The sequence below is a fragment of the Primulina eburnea genome, chromosome 15, assembly GCF_022965805.1.
Source record: "Primulina eburnea isolate SZY01 chromosome 15, ASM2296580v1, whole genome shotgun sequence".
Classification (NCBI taxonomy): Eukaryota; Viridiplantae; Streptophyta; class Magnoliopsida; order Lamiales; family Gesneriaceae; genus Primulina; species Primulina eburnea.
In genome coordinates, this window is record NC_133115.1 from 12980629 (window position 1) to 13003947 (window position 23319).

Genomic DNA, 23319 nt, shown 5'->3' on the forward strand with positions numbered 1-23319 from the left:
TTATAATGATATGGTACATAAATACACTTTTAAAAAAAATTAGTAGTACGTCTTACTTCGGTAAGACTTGTGTCTCGCCTTGCGTCTCTTGTTATGAGACCTTTTTGTGTCTGTAATAACTATGCCCGTGGTGGAAGTTTCAGGTTATCTCTTGTTTCAAGATAATGGTTGTATTCCTTTATAAATTTGTCACAATGCCAAGATGGCGGGATCCCTCTCTTTTACCATGATATGGTGCATACTCTTGGAAATTTTAAGGCCTATATGGCGACCAGAATTACCTCTTTTCGGACCAGTAACTAACTGGATTAGAGGCAATGGGCAAAGACAATGAAAGATGTTGGTTGTACCAATACTGTAATGGTCATTTTGTGCTGGACAGTTATCATCACTGGAACGAACATGTAGGATCTACACTGTCAAGTGAGTGATTTTGTTGGCCAAAAAACTGTGTTAGTGTATGTGTACATGCCTTTTTAGGTGGAACAACATGTGGACGATTCAGGAAAATTAGTCGAAGCAATAGTTCAATTCTATTTTTCTCAAAAAAATATTGCTTTGAACTAGCGAGCATGCATAATGTCAACCGTTTTCTAACAACCAACGAGGAACTCTCCAAACTTTGAAATACAACATACCACAAATGATTTGAACGTAGCTCTTTCGGTTTTTATATAATTACCAACCTCAAAATTTCACTCAAATCTCGAAATTGTGCGTTCTTTTTCGCAAACTAAGCTTAAAAAGTTTTTTTTATTAGAAGTTTGGATGGAACAGTTATTTTTTATAAATTTAGAACTAGAATTTGTCATTAGTTTGAGCAATAATTTCTCGTCCACGCGAAATTAGCTTCTCAAAAATCAAAATACAATAATAACTTATTCGATACATGGATCAACGTTCCTTCCAAACTCTCATTATCAACCTTTGGAACTGATCATTTAAACTTTTGAGCAAACTTGAGCCCACTCTGAAAACTAATTTCCAACAATTTTTGTACTAGATTTATCCACGTTAGCGACAAAAAAGAAGTGCACGTTTGTTGTTGCCACACCATGCATGCCCATTTGCTTCAAACTATATATGGACCTCTTCCAGCAAATCTTACGTTGGATCCTTTATTGCATGGCCAATTCACTGCTCTATTATGGCCCTCTTCCATTAAAGCCTACGTTGTTCGCTTTGTGTAGGACCAGTTCACTTCTCCACTGCAGACAAACAACGCATCTTTTGTAAAAGCTGGAGAAGAAAAGTCACACATATTGATAAACACTCTTAATGGCAATTAATTCTTGATCGAATATGTTCCTATTCATGGAGGCATCCAGCATCAGGCTGGTTTTGGCTCCACATCTTAAGTTGGCTATGTTAACCAGAACACTTAAATGCTCATGCCACTATGCCAAAAATCACTTTTTACTTCAGATATATCTGAAGTAATAGGGTACTTAAGTGCCGAAGTATATGGACGTGAAGTAATAGATGTACCTTTTACTTCGCATAATACCCGAAGTTGTAGTATTGAAAATATCGAAGTCTTTTGGTCGGTTTTGGGAGAAAAACCGGTCCAGAATTGGACCCGTGTCGAAGTAATAAATGTGTTTTACTTCATCGATTATAGTGAATAATGAAGTAGTATATCATATAACTTCCTCTTAATTATTATTAAGCGACGGAATTCATGTTCAAAACCGTCGCTATTTTGCGACGGAATTCATGTTCAAACCGTCGCTATTTTGCGACAGAAGTAAAGTTAAATACCGTCGCTCGTGTGCGACAGAATTTATAAAAAAACCGTCGCTACTTAGCGACGGGGTTCATATGAGTTCCGTCGCTAATATGTTAGGTAAATTAAAAAAAAATTTAATAAATCTGTGTTATGAATTGGTGCGGTAAAATATAAAAAATTTAATAAATCTGTGTTATGAATTGGTGCAATCGTGTAAAAGATAAAAATTTTAAGTATGTTAAAATGGTAAAATTATGTAAGAAATAAAAATTTTAAGTGTTGTGAAATTGTAAAATCGTGTAAGTGATAAAAATTTTAAGTGTTGTGAAGTTGTAAAATTGTGTAAGTGAGAAAAAATTTTAATTGTTGTGAAATGAAGTGGAAGAAATTGGAGAGAATTTGTATGTATTTATAGAGAGTGGTGGAAGAAAATAGAGGGAAAAATAGGCGGGATTGAATTTTTTTGAAAATGGCGACGGTTTTAGTAAAAACCGTCGCAACATTTTAAATCGGCGACGGTTAAAAAGGAGGGAAATATATTCGGGGTGGAATTTTTTTGAAAATGACGACGGTGTTCTTTTAACCGTCGCCAAATTTATAATCGGCGACGGTTGACTTTAACCTGTCGCTACTTTTAGCGACGGTCAAATAACAACCGTCGCTAAATATAGCGACAGTTTTTAAAAAACAGTCGCTAGTTTTAAATATGCGACGGTTTTTATTTGACCGTCGCTAAAATTAGCGACGGTTTAAATTAAACCGTCGCCGATTTAAAATTTGGCGACGGTTTAAAAAATCCGTCGCATGTTTTAATCTTTTTACTTCACTAAGCCGTATTTTCATTATTTTTTACTTCATCAAAATTGATATGCCGAAGTAAAATATATAAAAAAAATACAGTGAAGCCCGTGTTTTTAAACATCCGAAGTAAAATATATTATTTTACTTCGCTTGTGTTATTAATGAAGTTATTGGTAATATATTACTTCGTAATTTATTTTTGCCGAAGTAACGCCTGGCTTGAATTATTGAATTTTATGTAAAATTATCTTTATTTAATATACTATATGTACCATGAGGTCTACCTCTCAACGTAACATCATGAAACTCATTAGAGATCTAAACAGGTTCCTAGTCGATTCAGCCGCCTAAAATTAGGATAAAGGTCACTTGAGCTTGAGACTAGTATCTGTGATCTGAACATCATCTTAATTGAAAAGGACATATAGATGTCCATTCATACAGATGTGTGATCATTTGATGATCTGCTGAACAATCCTCATTCGGATTTTCCAAGTGATTATCATTTATCGAGTGGAATAAGCCGTGGTTATGGTCGTACAACTTTAGTTATTTGACCGGGGACAACGTAAATGCTCTACGTACATGCATGCACTATGATCCGTTTACGGACTCCATTGAGGGTCATCAGGTAGCGATACATGGTGTAGTTTTGATGGGTCATCAGGGATTCACCGCTCACCTACGAGTAAAGATATCCTATGTAATTTGATGAGTTAATAGTACAAGGGATATCTGGCCAGAGTAAGACATGAATATTTTGAAATGGTGTTTCCTCAGTTGCACATATCATATCATTATTATTACTCAAAGATATATCATATTGTTATTGAATTCAACTGCAACTCTCAAAATAATAATAGTTGCAGATTCGATCGAGATATATGAGTTGAAGGGATTGTATTCTAAGCTAACTATAATTTAAGTATATATCAGAGCCAAGGTTTCTCCAATATTAGTATCAGAGCCAAGGTTTCTCAATCGTATGATTTTTTTTTTCGTTTGAATTGTGTTAAACGAATTGTTTCTAACCACAGAAGAATTCTAAAATTGTAGGCCCTAAAAGTTTTTCAAAAAAAAAAAATTATTTTATACGCATTCTGCTTAGAACAGTTCCGAGTAGAGCACTTAGCACACGTACTGCAGCTGCCCTCGAGCAGCCACTTTAGATCTGGGCAGCGGGGACTGCGAAGATTCGTTTTGAAAATAAATATTTTTTTTCAAATTTCCCGTGCTCGAAACAGTTGACTGCATGAAAATTTTGGCAATTGGTATGGCAAAAAACAAGGGCGTCCTAATGGTTTCAAGCAATCCCTGGCACATGAGATCAATATATTTGTGCCCGAATTCCATGTTACAATTTTTTCAAAATTATGAGTCAAAATTAAAATTTTATGTTTGTCCTTGTAAATAATTTTAACAAATTATAAATAAATAATCTAAATATTATTTCTATTATTTATGATAAAAAGTTTTTTTACAAGAAATTTGATTACTCATAAATTGGATAATAAAATAAATATGTTTATTTAGTTTTTAATTTAATTTTATTTATGATGGTTAGTAACATATTTATAAGATACATGAATTGTTAATAATATTTGATATTATTGTTTTAGTATAATATTTCGATAATAAAAAGATGATCGAGTCACAACAAATTTTCTAGGTATATATTAGGATATTTTACATATTGTGTTTTTATTCATTTGATAATTATTTAAAGCAAGTCTGGTTTATGGCCCTCGTTCCCATGCTTTAAATTTATATTCCAATTGTGCTATGAAAATTAATTTAATGTAAATATTATATTTAATGGGAGATCAAGTATTGAAGATGGTGGACTCTGATTCTCAAGAATTTTGAAGTTCGAAAACATGTAAAATATTGTAAGCTTACATCCCTGCATTTACCTAGGTTTTGGATATGGATCCATATATGGCTCATATGGATCAATTATCTTTTGGTTATCGATCATCCTTTATTATTTATAATAATACATGTGATATATTAGAAATAACCTGTAATGCTCGAGATTTAATTACTGTAATCAGACGTTGATTAATTGACAGAATTGAGGTTATAGGAACTCAAATGACGAAGCCGGGCGTTGGTTTACTTTAAGCCAAGATGTTGAACCGAACATCTCAAGATGTTAGGCCGAACATCTCGCGCCCGAGCGGTAGAAAAGAACCGCCCGAGTGCCAATTTTACTTCTTGGACAGAATGTTTGGCGACCGAGCGGTAGAATATTACCGCCCGAGCGCCAGGAGATGTTCAGCCGAGTATCTCGGCAGAAACTGTTGCGCCCGAGCGGTAAGTTTTAACCGCTCGAGCGCCGAACAAGCGCCCGGGCGGAAATTTATGACCGCCCGAGCGCGAGACGTGCAGTAGGCACACTGAGCCACTTGGCTTATTGCATGTAACATATATATTTATATATATATATACAAATGTCTCATTAAGAATTAAAAAGAAGAAATCGAAGGAACTTTGCAAAATTGATTCTGGAATCGTAGAGTCGCGATTGTGCAAAATCCGTCCGTTAGATTTTGAATCCGACTTTAGTACGGTGTTCCTATTGACGCAGGCTTCAACTGGACGTAAGTTTTATTACGTTTAGATATGATATGAAATTATGATATTGTCGGAATTGAATAAGAATCATATATGGTGTTTCTGATACAGTAGACATCGTATAATTGAAGTCAGATTAAAGAACAAACTTGTTTATGTAATTGTTATGATTTTCGGAGTTGGTTGACTGGGATTCGATATCAGATTTGTATTGTGATTGAGATTATGAATTATACTGATACTGATTATGAGTTCTGATATTATATCTGTGATGTTGGGACTGACGAGGTTATCGAGATTGTATTATTATGCCGTCGAAACATCCGTAAATTGATATTGATCAGATTCGGTATTGGTGGAGATTGTATTGTGGTACCATATGTCGATTGGCATTGATCAGATTATGTTTTGATTTGAGTATTGATCAGAACAGGTTTTGAACTGAGTTATATACTGATATTATACCTATTCGAATGTTATTATCAGATTGGATATGGACAGAGTTGAATCTGAGACTTCGTCTTCGTCAGACCGAGAAGCTAAATGTATAAATTAATGTTGAGTTGGGATTGTACAACTCGAGTGAGGTTTGACTTGAGTTTCCCTAAATCACATACTTTATTTTATCGCATAGATACTTGCAAGAAATGATTTGATATGCTTGTTTTCTTGATTAATAGATAACAGGTATTAGACGAGTAATCTTGTGACAGAAGTGACAGTGGTAGTGGCGGGATTTCCACGAGCACATTGCACGATGTCACAAGATAGTGTATTGGCGATAGTGCCAAAGTTTGTCACCGGATGTTTGGCTATCGATGTGGATAGAATTAGAGCTTTTTCTATTATTGGTGATCGATACCGTATTGATGTGGATAGTCGGAGCTTCTTCTATTACTGGTGATCGATGTTATATCGATGTGGATAGAATCAGAGCTTCTTCTATTACTGGTGATCGATACTATTTCGATGTGGATAGAATCAGAGCTTTTTCTATTACTGGTGATCGATACCATATCGATGTGGATAGAATCGGAATTTTTTCTATTACTGGTGATCAATATGGAATGCCAACATTTGGAAATCGGGATCCCTAGGCTAGGATTGAGTCTAGTCTAAAACGTAGAGTCACGAGTGTGAGTGACAGTTATATCGATTTATATTGATTGATGTTAATTTATGTTCCTGAATATGGTATATGTCCATTTATGTTCCTGATGATGGTACATGTTTAGAATAGGAATTATTCTTGATATTGATTATGTTACATGTTATGAATATTTGATTCCTGTTCTGATTTTCATACATGTTATGGATGTCAGTTATATGCTTTGATATGATTTATATGACTACATGTATACATGGTTTATACTGAGAATATAATTCTCACCGGAGTTATCGGCTGTTGTCTTGTTTGTATGTATGCATGGCAACAGGTGGGATAGAAGCAGGGTCAGGACAAGAACGAGGCTGGACTAGATAGCGTGGAGATCCGGGCTCAGAAGCAACTTAGGATTCAGCACTGATATGTAGTTGAACCTAATTAGATTATTGTAGATAATACAATATTCGTATGTTTATGGTTATTATGTAATTTGAATTTAATTACATTACGTTTCCGATTTGCATTTTAAAAAAAAAAAAAATTAGACCATGTTTATTAAAAATGATTAAATATTCCTAAAGACCATTAAGGATTGAATTAGCGTCTGGGTCCCCACAACAGGTGGTATCAGAGCTGTAGGTCCTTGAACTGTAGGTTTCGTAGCACTGAGATAGAGGAGAGTGAGCGGGGTAGATTGAGTTTTCTTACCTACGTTTGATTGCTAGCATGAGATTGATTATAATGTGGAATTACATTGTGTATGCTAGCATGATATTATGTTTTAATGTCTGGATTTATATGGCATATGATTGAATATAATGTTGAAATTACATGGTATATGCTAAGATTTCAGTATGTTTTTACTGTATATTAAGCTACATGTTACCTGAATAGCTGAGTTGATTTGGTAATATGTATTATTTGAAACTGGATCATAACCAATTCTTGATCAGATGTAAGCTGATCAGGATTGGGATTGAGACGGATTTGTCTCCTGTTACTACTAACATCTGTGATTATCAGATATTCCTCCTAGAAGAATTTCAGAAAGGGGTAGTACTTCGTCTGATCAGATAGATGTATCAGAAACTCAGATGGAAATAAAGTTGAAAGAGTTTCAGTTATTTCAGCCGCCGATTCTGAGTGGTATCGAAACGTCTGAAGATTGTGAGAACTGGTTCGATGACATAGAAATACTGTTCGATTTACTTGAATGTACAGATGAGCAGAGAGTTAAAATGGTGCCTAACCAGTTACGAGAAGCCGCCAGGAGTTGGTGGATTACAAGTAAAAGAATGTTAGAACAGAGAGGTACCGTGATTTTGTGGGAAATATTCAGAACTGAATTTTATCGAAGATTTTTCTCAGTTTCGTACCGAGAAGACAAGAGAGCAGAATTTGAGAATTTGAGGCAAGGTCAACTGAATATTGAAAGGTATGTTGCTAAATTCTCTAATCTACTGCATTTTGCTCCTCATGTAGCTGGAAATGATGAAGCTGTAGCGGCTCAGTTCGTCAGAGGATTGAACTCGGATAGTTGCATTGATGAATATGCAGCGACCTTACCGTTTTGCTGATGCCTTGAGTAGAGCGAAGAGAGCGGAGGCGAGTCTGATTAGACAACTAGGAAGGTTGTGTGCGATGCAACCCCAGACACAGCAATCCCCTCACAGATTTGATAGTGGCGGTACGAGTGGGAAGCAGGAGTTGCTGAAAGCTCGAAAGAAACAGTTTAAGAAAGTAGGAAGTGGACCGAGTGGTTCATCTAGCTCCAGTGGTTCTAGCCCGAGTTATACTGGAGTTTATTGCAGGACTTGCGGAGGGAGACATCCCACAGAGCAATGCCAGAGAGTGACTGGTAATTGCAACATCTGCCGACAGTCTGGACACTTTGCTAGAGTTTGTCCACATAAAGGTTCCCGAAGATTTCAGGGAGCAGGATCATCTGGGTGTAGTGATCGAGGAACAGAACCAGGACACACTTGATGATATAGCGACAGGTACTGCTCTTTTATGTTTATATTGCATATGTATTGATATATACTAATGCATTTACTACGATTATCTTTGACTGAGTTGCATTGATATATGATGTACCTGTTGGGTCTGTATTACTGTAGAATTGATCTCTTTATCCTTTTGGGGAGAGGAATTGATATCAGTGAATTCTGTGATATATTGTATACTACAGTAAGATGAGAATGAGATTAAATTAAATTATGTTGTACTTGTGTTGTCTGATTTTGACCGCATTATTGATACCGATATGCTAACAAGTATAGAGAGGTTGTAATTTCTTGCCAGGAAATGGTAAGATTCAGATTTGAAATGACTGGAGAACGAATAATATACGATAAGGATTCTCGATTTTGAATTCCTTGATATCTATATTATTTATGAATCGATGATTTATCAAAAGGAATGGAGTAATTCCTTATGTATTCAGTTAATCACTGAAGTTGAGCCTATCAGGGATTGATTTATTAGTAGCAGGAAGTTTGCTATAGTCTTTCAGATGAGATTTCAGGCTTATCTTATATCAGGGAGGATTTCAGCCTTGATTTGACATCAGGTACTGGTTTCATTTTAAAATTTCGTATAGATTGACACTGATTGAATTGAAAAGAACTGAATGTCAGTTAGAAGATTTACTGCCTGAGAGTTAGAGTTACATCTGATTATGTGTTTCTTTGGGAAATACTTCAGTTCTAGGTATGGGTGGATAAATCCTGTGTTCGGAAGTGTTCTGATGACTTTATGCTCGTTTTATCTATGATATTTTGATATATTCGCAGCGTATGATTGAATTGAATCGAATAATTGAAATTTGTATTGAATATTCTAGGAAAAGAGAATGTTGTATACAGAATTGTTCGGATATGAATCGTGATTGCAACAGATTGTATTCAGAATCTGTGATATCTGAAGATAGTATACTGATTGGTAGTTTGAATCTGATCCGATATTATTATCATTTTGAATCTGGGTTTGATACCGATTGTTATGAACCGTTGAGATTATATACAGTTCGGCTGAGTCAGAACTGATTTTGAAGATTCAAGCAGTTCAGAAATTTGATCAGAATGTTCAAGACTTGATTTGGATAGTCAGAACAGTGTGTCAATCAGAATACCAGGTAGGTAATGCTTTACTTTATATAATTAGCTGATTTGTTTGTGTCAGATATTTCGAATTTGAGATGACAGGTATTGTCAATTGCACACAGTAGTAGATTCAGTACTATTCTGGTAACATGAAATATGTGATAATTCGAATAGACAGTTTTGAAGTAAACAGATGAAATAAGTTACGTCAGAATTTGTATTGAAATGTCTAAATCGCTGATAGGTGAAAACAGAAAGATAAAAACCAGGGGATTGGTTATACAAATTATTGATTCCTAAATAGAAATGGGAGTACATTTCTATCGATCTGGTGATGGAATTACCGAAATCTTGCCAAGATTGTACCAGTATGTGGTTATGATTGTACGATTGTTCAAATCTGCCTATGTTATATTGTACAGAATGACATACAAATATGACCAGACGACTGAGAGGTATATCAGAAACAGAGGTCTGATGGTATTAAATTCCAGAATTGGTTATATTATACCATGATTTTTGGTTGATTGTGCACTTTTAGCAGAATGTATAGCATGATTTTTCATTTATGAATTATAGATTGAAAGATAGTCGGAGCGAACTATCTAAATACTGGAGAATATCTAGGAACTGTTGTGCTGGATTTTAGCACTAGTTGACATGATTGATTGTCATTTATGAATTTTCGTACAACGAGAGCTATCAGATGAGTATTGAGATGTTGTACAGTGAGAACTGTCAATTTCCGTGGTATGGAGATTTATATTTCGATAATACTTGAGACTGAATCTGATAGGATCAGAGATCTGATATCGAAAATCCGAGGGAATCAGAAACAAATGAGGACAACTCGAAATTTGAAGAATGAATATATTCTTGACCGAGATAAACAGATTTGATAACAACTAATAGTTTTGGTTTGTTATGAACTGTTGATTGGTATATACGGATGTTGTATAACCAGTATTGTAAGATTAATTCTGTTAGAGCTATTTCGAGTGGTATTATGAGATTATACTTCTTGAATGATTGTTCCAGAGTAAAATCTGAAATTCGTAAAGGAAAGTTATTTCCGGATGAAGAATATTCCGCTGTTGGAAGTACAGTACAGTCATTAGGGCATCGAAGAGGCTACCTGGAAGACTGAGTCTGATATGAAGTAGCGACATTCGGAGTTATTACACTGAAAGGAGTTATGACTGATTCTATTATACATTTCTTTCTTTACCTGATTTGATTGCCTGTGATTTCGGGGACGAAATCCTATCTAGGGGGGGGGGGGGGGGAGAAATGTAATGCCCGAGATTTAATTACTGTAATCAGACGTTGATTAATTGACAGAATTGAGGTTATAGGAACTCAAATGACGAAGCCGGGCGTTGGTTTACTTTAAGCCAAGATGTTGAACCGAACATCTCAAGATGTTAAGCCGAACATCTCGCGCCCGAGCGGTAGAAAAGAACCGCCCGAGCGCCAATTTTACTTCTTGAACAGAATGTTTGGCGCCCGTGCGGTAGAATATTACCGCCCGAGCGCCAGGAGATGTTCAGCCGAGTATCTCGGCAGAAACTGTTGCGCCCGAGCGGTAAGTTTTAACCGCTCGAGCGCCGAACAAGCGCCCGAGCGGAAATTTATGACCGCCCGAGCGCGAGACGTGCAGTAGGCACACTGAGCCACTTGGATTATTGAATGTAATGTATATATTTATATATATATACAAATGTCTCATTAAGAATTAAAAAGAAGAAATCGAAGGAACTTTGCAAAATTGATTCTGGAATCGTAGAGTCCCGATTGTGCAAAATCCGTCCGTTAGATTTTGAATCCGACTTTAGTACGGTGTTCCTATTGACGCAGGCTTCAACTGGACGTAGTTTTATTACGTTTAGATATGATATGAAATTATGATATTGTCGGAATTGAATAAGAATCATATATGGTGTTTCTGATACAGTAGACATCGTATAATTGAAGTCAGATTAAAGAACAAATTGTTTATGTAATTGTTATGATTTTCGGAGTTCGTTGACTGGGATTCGATATCAGATTTGTATTGTGATTGAGATTATGAATTATACTGATACTGATTATGAGTTCTGATATTATATCTGTGATGTTGGGACTGACGAGGTTATCGAGATTGTATTATTATGCCGTCGAAACATCCGTAAATTGATATTGATCAGATTCGGTATTGGTGGAGATTGTATTGTGGTACCATATGTCGATTGGCATTGATCAGATTATGTTTTGATTTGAGTATTGATCAGAACAGGTTTTGAACTGAGTTATATACTGATATTATACCTATTCGAATGTTATTATCAGATTGGATATGGACAGAGTTGAATCTGAGACTTCGTCTTCGTCAGACCAAGAAGATAAATGTATAAATTAATGTTGAGTTGGGATTGTACAACTCGAGTGAGGTTTGACTTGAGTTTCCCTAAATCACATACTTTATTTTATCGCATAGATACTTGCAAGAAATGATTTGATATGCTTGTTTTCTTGATTAATAGATAACAGGTATTAGACGAGTAATCTTGTGACAGAAGTGCGTGGTAGTGGCGGGATTTCCACGAGCACATTGCACGATGTCACAAGATAGTGTATTGGCGATAGTGCCAAAGTTTGTCACCGGATGTTTGGCTATCGATGTGGATAGAATTAGAGCTTTTTCTATTACTGGTGATCGATACCTTATCGATGTGGATACTCGGAGCTTCTTCTATTACTGGTGATCGATGTTATATCGATGTGGATAGAATCAGAGCTTCTTCTATTACTGGTGATCGATACTATTTCGATGTGGATAGAATCAGAGCTTTTTCTATTATTGGTGATCGATACCATATTGATGTGGATAGAATCGGAATTTCTTCTATTATTGATGATCGATATGGAATGCCAACATTTGGAAATCGGGATCCCTAGGCTAGGATTGAGTCTAGTCTAAAACGTAGAGTCACGAGTCTGAGTGACAGTTATATCGATTTATATTGATTGATGTTAATTTATGTTCCTGAATATGGTACATGTCTATTTATGTTCCTGATGATGGTACATGTTTAGAATAGGAATTATTCTTGATATTGATTATGTTAAATGTTATGTATAACGGCCCGAAAATCCTTGCTTGAAAATTTGCGGAAAATTAAAATTTTTCTTTTTTTTTAAATAATTAAAATGCCTCATTCATAACTAGACCGATAAACAAAGTTTGATATTCAAAATGACAGCGGAAGTAAATATTTGTTTGCAAAGAAATAACAAGTTAAAAATATTCAACAACGGATAAAAATGTTTGCATAAAATGGTAAGTGCTGAAATGAGGTCCTCGGGTGCCACTACTGCCGACCCAAGCTGGCTCACTGGTCCCCGCCCTCGGCCCCATGCTCATCAGTAGCTACAACAATCAAGTCTAGTGAGCCTAAAGACTCAGCATGCATATATCGTAGATAGCGAGTAAATACTATATTAAAATTTGCATGAGATAAAATATCATGTCATGAGGCATACTGAAAATAACTTGTACTGAGCAATTATAATACGTGCATAACTTGAACTGGATAGTCATAGTAAAAACGATTGCTCCTTGGAGCCCTGTACTGAAATAATATGAAATGATTTTATGTTGAGATTATGGTCTACGCAAGTGGCCTCTGCACTGAACTGAACTGTCCGATCACTGGCGACCGGGGTACCAAACTGAACTGTCCGATCACTGGCGACCGGGTGGTACCAAACTGAACTGACCTGTAACTGGCTACCGGGTAAAATAATGCTCCCATGATAGTGAATTGACCACAAGCAATATCGCATAAATCTAAAAAATAAGTATTTTCTATTTTTATTCACGTAATAAAATTAAATGGCAAAAAGAAGTATCCTGTATTATTTTACCAACTGGATTGAATCGTCCCCAAGCTCGCTGCAACCTAAATATGCCATGAAAAATATGCAATAGATTTTTCTTGACCAAACTATGCAATTAAGTTTGAAAATGCGACAATTACTACTAACGACTTTGTATTTAATCATGATTCTGAACCAACGCGAACCAACACTGAACCAACGTAACGTCATGATTAAATACGCTTAAAATTATGAATTTATGCTCCTAAAATGATGAGGGTCGAAATTTAGGTGAAATGGAGGCCAAAACGTGAAATGCTCTTTCGAGAGTCAATTTGGCACATCGCACCGTAAATTCTCGTACGACTTCAAAAATGATCCGAATCACAAACGGCCAAAAACTTGGCCTTCCTAACTCGATGAGGCACTGTCCAGTCCAAGGCTATAGGCTAAAATTCAACCAAGAACTCAAACAAGCCTCCGAACCAGTCACAACAAGTTGCTGTCAAATTCCAGCAGCAGCAACTTCGCTTGCATCGCGTCGTTTGTGAGACTTTTGGCCATTGGGGCTTGAACCACCGACCAGAGCCTCTCCACAACGTCCCAAGGAATGATTTGAACCATGGCTAAGGGCCCTAGGCCAGCCACAATCCGAACCACACCAGAAACACGACCACACCCCTAGCCGAGAATGAAATCTGCGCGCTTGGGGGGGGGGGGGGGGTTCCTCTTCGTTCGTTGTCTTGTGTCGTTCCAGTGGCCATTTCATTGACCATGACACGATTTAGACATCAAGAGTTATGGTATGAACCGTGGATTTGGGCCAGATGCCAACCAAGATTCATACCACACCATCAAAAACCGAGGGACACATGCAGAATTAAAATGGGGCGAAGGGGCTGTTCTTGCTTTGTGTTTAAAAATCGATGCAACCATGGACCAAGCCTTGAAAGGAAAACTTGTTCACGTCTTAGACATAACAAGGAGATGTTCTAACCATGGCTATAGCCCCTAGGGCAGCCACAAGCAGAACATCACCCTTTTTGACAGCAAGCATAAAAATCGAATGGAGAAGGGGCATGCTTGGGGAGTTGCTGTCACATGCCAGTTTCCAGCATGTATGGGACTGAACGAATGGACCAACATGGTCTTAATGCATCCTATTACATGTCTATAAGTTGCCTTGGGAGCCTGGTGTCGAACCATCCGCCTGAAACATCAAAACAAGAAGACCCGTGAAGCTTGTCATGAGCAATAAAAATCTGCATGTTTGTTTTTCTGAAAATGCTCAGTGCATTTCGGTTTTTGCACATAAAAGATGATCATGCAATGTTAAATAAATGATAATAGGACTTGATTGAGGTTTGAAAGAAATCTAGACATGCCTTTGATTCGTTTGAAAGAAAAACGAAAGAATACGACGACTCGGCGCGGAGGAGGTGGAGCGCTTCTTTCCTTTTCTTTTCTTGCTCTCGATTTTCACTCTTGTTCTAGGCTATGGTGCTCACGATTTTTTTTAATCTGAAAGGCTGCTGAATTCAGTGGGGAGGGAGAGGAATAAGTGGTTAGGGGAGTGAGGGGAGATCCAATAATAAAGGGATTGAAATGGCATGACCAAATCTCCTATCTTTGAAATTTGAATTTATTGTTTGATATCAAATATTTGTTGGGGTCTTTGTGGATGGGGTGGCCGAAATTCTCTTTGTTAACCTAGACTAGGATAATGCTAATTAGTTAATTAAATGGTGCTCCCAAAAATAAAAGAATTATCCTACTAATTAAATATAAAGAAAGGATTAAAGGTGTGAGTTGGCAAATGAATTGTTTAACAATTCAAAGGGGCCGAAATTTAGCAATTAAAGGAAGGGTAAAAATGTTATCTAGATGATAAATTTTAAACCTTTAAAGCCTTACCTATTCTTTAAATAATTTAGTGAACTAAACCCTTAATTAATTGAAATCAAATGAATTTATTTCCTACTCACCTCAAGTAATTAAAATAAATCCTCAACCTCCTTTTTAACTTAAATCAACTTACTTGCTAGCTAAAAATAAATCCTGGAAATGTTTTCTAAATCTTAAATTTATCTCTAAACTCCAACTCCAGTCCGGCCTCACTGAAATAACTGAAAGAATAAAATTAAACTGCTGGCTAAAATAATTAACTTCAAAGAAAAGCATTTAAATATTCAAGCAATGAAGTCAATTTAATTTAAAATACTAGAATTATGCATGGCTTATACGTACTCTAAGTTACGGGTTCTACATTATGAATATTTGATTCCTGTTCTGATTTTCATACAGGTTATGAATGTCTGTTATATGCTTTGATATGATTTATATGACTGCATGTATACATGGTTTATACTGAGAATATAATTCTCACCGGAGTTATCCGGTTGTTGTCTTGTTTGTATGTGTGCATGGCAACAGGTGGGATAGAAGCGGGGTCAGGACAAGAACGAGGCTGGACTAGATAGCGTGGAGATCCGGGCTCAGAAGCAACTTAGGATTCAGCACTGATATGTAGTTGAACCTAATTAGATTATTGTAGATAATAAAATATTCGTATGTTTATGGTTATTATGTAATTTGAATTTAATTACATTACGTTTCCGCTTTGCATTAAAAAAAAAAAAATTAGACTCTGTATATTAAAAATGATTAAATATTCCTAAAGACTATTAAGGAATGAATTAGCGTCCGGGTCCCCACATAACCAGTATGAGAGTTATTATTAATATAATAACAAAAGTTGCATGATTCTGGCAATTATACAAACAAACATGAAACGATATTTTAAAATTGATGATGATACAAATTTTCAAAATTAAAATACCTCATTTAGGATAAGATTTAAAATTTAAATCAAACCATTAAAAGGAAAATTGAAAGAAAATTTAATATTTCTTTGTCTTCCATCAAAGGTGGTTGGTTGCATGTTGCACGCTATCCGCGGTCATTTTCTGGCTCATATTATCGGGAAGACTTAGATGCCGAAAGTTGTGGCTTCCACTAATAAACATGATGTGAACTACGTGGAACTCCTATGAATTTAGCTCATATTATTGGGGCATATCATGGCTACTGTCCACTAAGGTTCATGAACGTCTATTAAACTACTGATTTTTTTTAAATAATCCAAACCTTGGCCGAAACCAACATACACATAAAACTTATAAAATCCGAAACATGGTCCATAAAATAATTCCAACTATTGAGTAATATCAACTGCAATTGAAATTCTCAAACGTGAATCCAACTTAAATATTACTATTTAAAATAAAGACCAACAGATTACTAAAAATCTGTCAACCATCACAACATAAAAATCATAAACATTTTGAAATAATGTTTTAACCATAACCCTATAAAATCATAATTTGCGGAAGAATCGCAAGGCCCTCGGGCTTTTTGTGCACCACTAGGTCAGTCCACTCAGCTCTCAGTACCTCCAGTCTCCTCAACAACATACCCACCTGGATCAATCATATCTAATGTGTCTAAAGACTCAACACACCTAAATCGTATAGCAAAGTACATATACATATCAAGCAATAGTGAAAAGTACTGTAATTAAAATAACTTTCAGGATTTTCATAAACATAATATAAACTTAAATTTTTTTATATTCAAATCATGTCATCATATACGTATTCATTTTTCCTCTATTGAATTCAGATCATTAGTTGTGACTTTCGTATTAGCTGTTGGTCTATGGATCAATCTACGTATAACCATGGTACCCGATGGCAGGAACATTAGCGAAACTCTCACCCGTCAACTGAGCCTTGGCCTTACATGTTTCGTGTCCGTGTTCGTATTAGTCACAACCAATTCACCTCTTTCATATCATGTCATCATATTCACCACTTATAGATATTCATGCATGTACATACATTTTCTTGAATCCAAGCATGCAAAATATTTTCAGCATTTTCATAAAAATTCATACTAAATAAAACAAACATTTTAAATATATATTTTCAGTTTTCAGGGGCACTGTCAGTACTGCTAACTCGATTCAGGTGCAAAATGACCATTTTGCCCCTTAAACTCTAATTTGACCATTTTACCCCTGGACTTTAAAATTTCGACCCTAGTCCATCCAAACTTATTAAAACACCTTAAATCATACTTATAATCATTTCTTAGACGTAAACTCGAGCCCATACATTATATTATATAATACGTTTTAAAACTGGGACCTGGAGTCTCGATTTAAACCCGAATCAAACTGAAATGCAACCAAAGTTTCCCAAAATTAAACCATGACTTAACCACGCCCTATCAGACGTTAAACCACCTAGACCAAGCCTTTTAAGAACATCGAAATGAACCTGGAAGTTGCTGGAATTTTCTGCACATTAGAAGACTGAACCCTAGCTACATGTTCAAGCAAAAAAAAAAAACTCGACCCTACACTAAACCAGCTTGGACCAGACCCAAACCAGACCCTCCTGGACTGATATACCCATTGATCATAGCCCCATGCACGCGGATGTGCATGATTCGACCTAGACACTCCAAAACGCAACCCCCTTCCAACCAACCGTGCGCCTACTCCTAGCCCTTAGAACCAACCATGGACCAGCCATCTAGGACCTCGACTAAGACCCTTAAAAGTCTGAACCACAGCCTGGAACGGTCCTATGCACAGCATACCCTTGCCAAAACCCGATCGCCTCCAACACATCCAAATCGAGCCAAAAACATGAAGTCCGATAAGCCACCTACAAGGACTTGTTCCAGATCTTATATTTCCACCTAAACCCTCTCTAAACCTCCTGTAGATCGTCCCATAAAACGACTGGTGACCGCACTTGTGTTGGTTGCAGTTGACTGAGACTTGCCGTTTGAGGTGATGTGTGATGCTAGTGACACTGCTGTTGGGGTCGTTTTGGGACAACAGAAGAATGAGGTATTTCATACGATATACTATGCAAGTCAGACCTTAAGCAAGGCTCAACTCAATCATGCAATTGTTGAGAATGAATTGCCTTTGAAAAATTCCATTCATACCTTGTCCTATCGAAAGTTGTCGTTCAAACTGATCAATTTGCACTCAAGTTCTTACTTAAGTAAGGGGCCAAACCACTGTCAATTAGATGGATCTTATTATTTCAAGACTTTGACCTCGAAATTAAGGATAAGAAGGGCATAGAAAATGTGGTAGCTGATCATCTAGACTTGAGAATATTAGAAATGAATGTTTGGATCACAAGATAAATACTTGGTTTCCAGATGAACAATTATTCTTCCTACAAAACTGTCCCTGTATGAGAATTTTGCAAATTTCTTTGTCACAGGCGCACCACCCCCAAATTTATCATTTCACCAAAGAAAAAATTCTTTACTGACATGAAATATTATTTTTGAGAGGAAACATTTTTGTTCAGAATTTTTGCAGATTCCATGATTAGAAGATGTGTACCGGAGGAAGAAATGAGAGATTCTAAGCCACTGTCATGATCATGATGTAGGTGGTCACTTTGGACCGATCAAAACAATGTCAAAGGCACTTGAATGTGGATTTTTATTGGCCAGTTCTTTTTTAAGATGCTCGCTATTATGCCAACGAATATGTAACATCTCTAATCAGCATGAAATGCCATTGACTAACATCATTGAGTATGAGGTGTTCGATATGTGGGCAATAGAGTTCATGAGACCGTTTCCTTGTCTTTTACAAAAAATTACATCTTAGTGGCGGTTGACAATGTGTCTAAATGGGTAGAAGCCGAGACTAGTGTGAAAGACCGTATCTTAAAATACTAGTACTTCAATATTTACGAAAAATTTTAAATTTTCTTATTAATAATTATTATAAATATAAATAATAAAATAAAATAACGGTCACTACTCGTACTAAAAAAAATTAATATTAAAACTCCACCATTTTTGTGGGGACCCGGACCCTAATTAATTTCTTAATCATCTTTGGGAATAAATGGATCAATTAAATAAACTGGGTCTTTTTTTTTTAAATTACATAAGTGCGGAACATATAATAATCCATTTTATATAAACATTAACAGTAAAGTACAAGTCTTGTACAACAGTACGTTATAACAAACTACTGTTCTTTCACTACATAACAAGTAATGAAAATAACTCTACTTCTGGGTCCAAATCTCCACGCTGAACTGTAATCTCTCATCCTCTTCTCGACCCTGATCATGTCCCACCTGTTGTCATGCACACATAAAAACTTAACAACAGCCGGATAAATCCGGTGAGAATAATATTCCCAGTATAAACAACGTAAACATGCAATCATATAAACATAAACAAAAGCATATTACATTTATCAATAACTTGTATCAAAATCTGAAAGATATGAGTTGATATAAACCATAAGTCAAACTCTTGACTCTTAATCTCTGACTCGATTCTTCTCTAATCTAGGGATCCCGATTTCCAGACGTTGACATACTATATCGAATCTCAGCAATAGAAGTCGATCTAATCCTAAGCAACATCGATATAAACCGAACATCCAGTGTCTTGGCACCTCTGCCAAAGACTTGGCACATCCACCCATGACTCTTTCTCGATATCGATCTTCTATTTGCTGTTTTTCTATAAATCAATAGAATAAGCATACACAATAAATGAATTCAAAGGTATTAAACAATACAGATAAGTATGTGGTTGTAACACCCCAGATTTGATGACTGTCCTCACTGTATCAAAACGAGTCTTTCCAGCGTGCTTATGTCCTCACTCACACGCACCCTGGGAAACTTTCTAGGAGGTCACACATCCCAAAATTGCCCCAAGTCAAGCACGCTTAACTTTGGAGTTCTTATGTGATGAGCTACCGAAAAGAAGATGCACTTGTAACGCCCCAGATTCGAGGACTGTCCTCACTGTATCAAGACAGGTCTTTCCAGCGTGCTTATGTCCTCACTCACATGCACCCTGGGAAACTTCCCAGGAGGTCACCCATCCCAAAATTTCCCCAAGTCAAGCACGCTTAACTTTGGAGTTCTTATGTGATGAGCTACCGAAAATAAGATGCACCTTCTTTTCGGTAGCTCATCACATAAGAACTCCAAAGTTAAGCGTGCTTGATTTGGGGCAATTTTGGGATGCGTGACCTCCTGGGAAGTTTCCCAGGGTGCGTGTGAGTGAGGACATAAGCACACTGGAAAGACCCGTCTTGATACAGTGAGAACATTCGTCGAATCTGAGGCGTTACAGTTGGTATCAGAGCCAAGGTTTTCCCCAAAGGGTTATGTACTGTCACTTCGAGAAACTCGAGAAGTCACGCCTCAAATATGTGAGTTTTTACTGCTTTACATTTTATATGCTTAAAAATCTTTTAAATGTTTATATGATGCATGATATAAATCTTAGTTGCATGATGTAGGTAAAATGATTGATGCATTTGGGTAGTGGAAATGATTGAGGTATCGAAAAACTTAGAAAAAATAGGCTGCATGCACTACTTGAGCTGGATTTAGGAGTCGACTTTGGGAATATTTTTGGGTTAGAATTGTAATTTTATAGATTTTGAGGACCGAATTGTAGGGTTAGATGTTAAGTTTGAGATGAATAAGGGAATCTAAGCTTTGCAATCATCAAGTCAAGGAAAATTTCGAGGACGAAATTCTATTTAAGGGAGGAGAATTGTAACGTTCGAAAAATCAGTCCACGTAAATCGCATGCATGGAAAAATATTTTAATTGCTTAATTGTTTTATTTAATTGCTTTTAAATGCTAGCATGATGTTTACTATATGATTGAATGTAAAATTGCATGATTAAATGATTATATGACATGATTTCATGAAAATAAGGATTTTACCCGAATATTCGATACTAGGCAGGGAAAAGGAGACCGGGGACGACTAAGACAAGAATATGTATTTTTCATTAAATAATGGCAAGGCTTCCTAATATGATTAAAAGTGATTTAAATTTTCTAAAAATGGTGGAGTTCAAATTATTTTACGAATCGAGCTCGATTTTTCCCGGGAAGCCGGTTTTGGGCAAATAAGGAGTTTTAAAATATCAAAAATATTATTTTTGGGAAACTTATTTTATAAAATTTTATGTTTTATTTAATTAAGTATTATTGGGTCCAATTTAATTAATTTAAGTAGGCCCAATTACCCTTAATCATGCAAGCCCAAAACCAAAGCCCATTAATATGTTAATTAAATTATAAACAAGTGTTTTAGGTTTTAAAAACTTGAGATTTCAGCCTCCAAATCAGCCGAGAAACACCTTTGCACACACCATTCAGATTTTAAAAATTTAGGAAGAAAGAAAAGCTTGTGTTCTTCGTCGTCCGGTCGTCAAACGTCGCACCCTCACCGAAGATCGAATAATCGAGCGTTATAAATGCAAAGGCACGTTCCTAAACTCTTTTAAAACATCATACAAATCATAATATGCTTGATTTAATTGTTTATGCATGAAAAATATTGGGTTCGATTATTTTACGGTAAGTTGCGTATTTTTAAAGTTTAACGATTTTACGCTTGTTTTGAAACATGATAAAATATGAAGGATTTATAGCCAAAACATGACATAATAATAGAGAAAACAAGGCTGGAATTGTCGGCTAAATTTCAGAGATAGGGCCGAGAGTTGTTTTTTGAATAAGTGTTTGTATGCTTGTTGGGGTTCTAGTGGTTCGTTCTTTTGCATGGGGCTTGGGGGCTGGCCAGGGCTGGTTGGGGGCTTGGCCAGGGTCAAGTTCGATGGCTAGGTATGGTCCTAGGGCGGCTAGGGTTCAAGCTTGGGGCTGGGGAAGGAGTCCATGCTGGTTGGAGCTCTTCTCGAACAGTATTTCTGGTGGCCGATACTTTCAGTGTAGTGGCTCGCTAAGGGGCTGGGCTAGGTGGTCTGGACGGTGGCCAAGGATGGACCAGAGAGGGTTAGGAAGGGCTGGGATCGTCGGTGGCCCGGGTAGAAGCCTCCACATGAAGTTGACAGAGTAAGGAAGGGAGGGGGTGGCGCGCAGCTTGTTCCTGATTCAAGGGGTTCATTGCTTGGGTTCAGGGGCTGGGCTAGGCTTAGGCGGGGTCTGGGCATGGTCCAGGGTCGGTGAGGGTCCGAGGTGATCGCTGGTTAAGTGGCTAGAGGAGTCCTAGTGTGTCTTGGAGTCTTGTAGCGTGAGTGGCAACCTTATGTGCAGCTTCTGTTCACTTCGGGTGGTTCTTGCAGTGAGTTTAAGTGGCTGGGCTGGTGTTGGTAGGGGCTGGGCGTGGTCCAGGGGTGGTCAGGGTCGTGTGGGCTCGGTGGTGTTTAGGCTGGAAAGACCCGTCTTGATACAGTGAGGACAGTCGTCGAATCTGGGGCGTTACAGTTGGTATCAGAGCCGACCTCTCCGAGTATGGTGTGGTTCGGGGACGAACCAAGCGGAAGCTGGTGGGCATGTGAGGCCCGGGGCTGAAGAAGGCGGGGGGTGATCGCCGGTGCCATGAGGTGGCAAGGACAATGAGCGGCTCCTGGCAGGCTTCTAGGTAGAGGGAACATGAATGAACCGTTCTTACACCGGAAGGAGAGGGATTCCGAGACCGTTCAATGTAATGGACTGTACAGTTGAAGAGGGCTTAAAAGATTTGATTGGTACTACTCATATCAAGAAGGTGCATCTTCTTTTCGGTAGCTCATCACATAAGAACTCCAAAGTTAAGCGTGCTTGACTTGGGGCAATTTTGGGATGTGTCACATACTGGGAAGTTTCCCAGGGTGCGTGTGAGTGAGAACATAAGCACGCTGGAAAGACCCGTCTTGATACAGTGAGGACAGTCGTCGAATCTGTGGCGTTACAGTGGTTTTGGGAAACTCAAGTCGAATCTAACTCAAGTCGTATCTCCCGGTTCAACATTGATTTATACCTTTCTTTTCGTAGTTCTCGGTTGAATCAAATATCAGTCTGACTTTGTTCTGTCTTCAAAGCCTTCAATCCCAAGTCTGGAATGACATATTCGAGGAATACAATATCAACATATGCCACAATCAATACCAGATTGATACTAAACCTCGTACGAATGAGAAGCAAACACGATTATCGAAATCTCACCCTCAACTCAATAACAAACAAGGATCGATTATGTTGTCCCGATCTTTTGAAACAAGTAATGATTTGTGATATTCACCTCTAAGCGATTATAACTTAGCAACAAA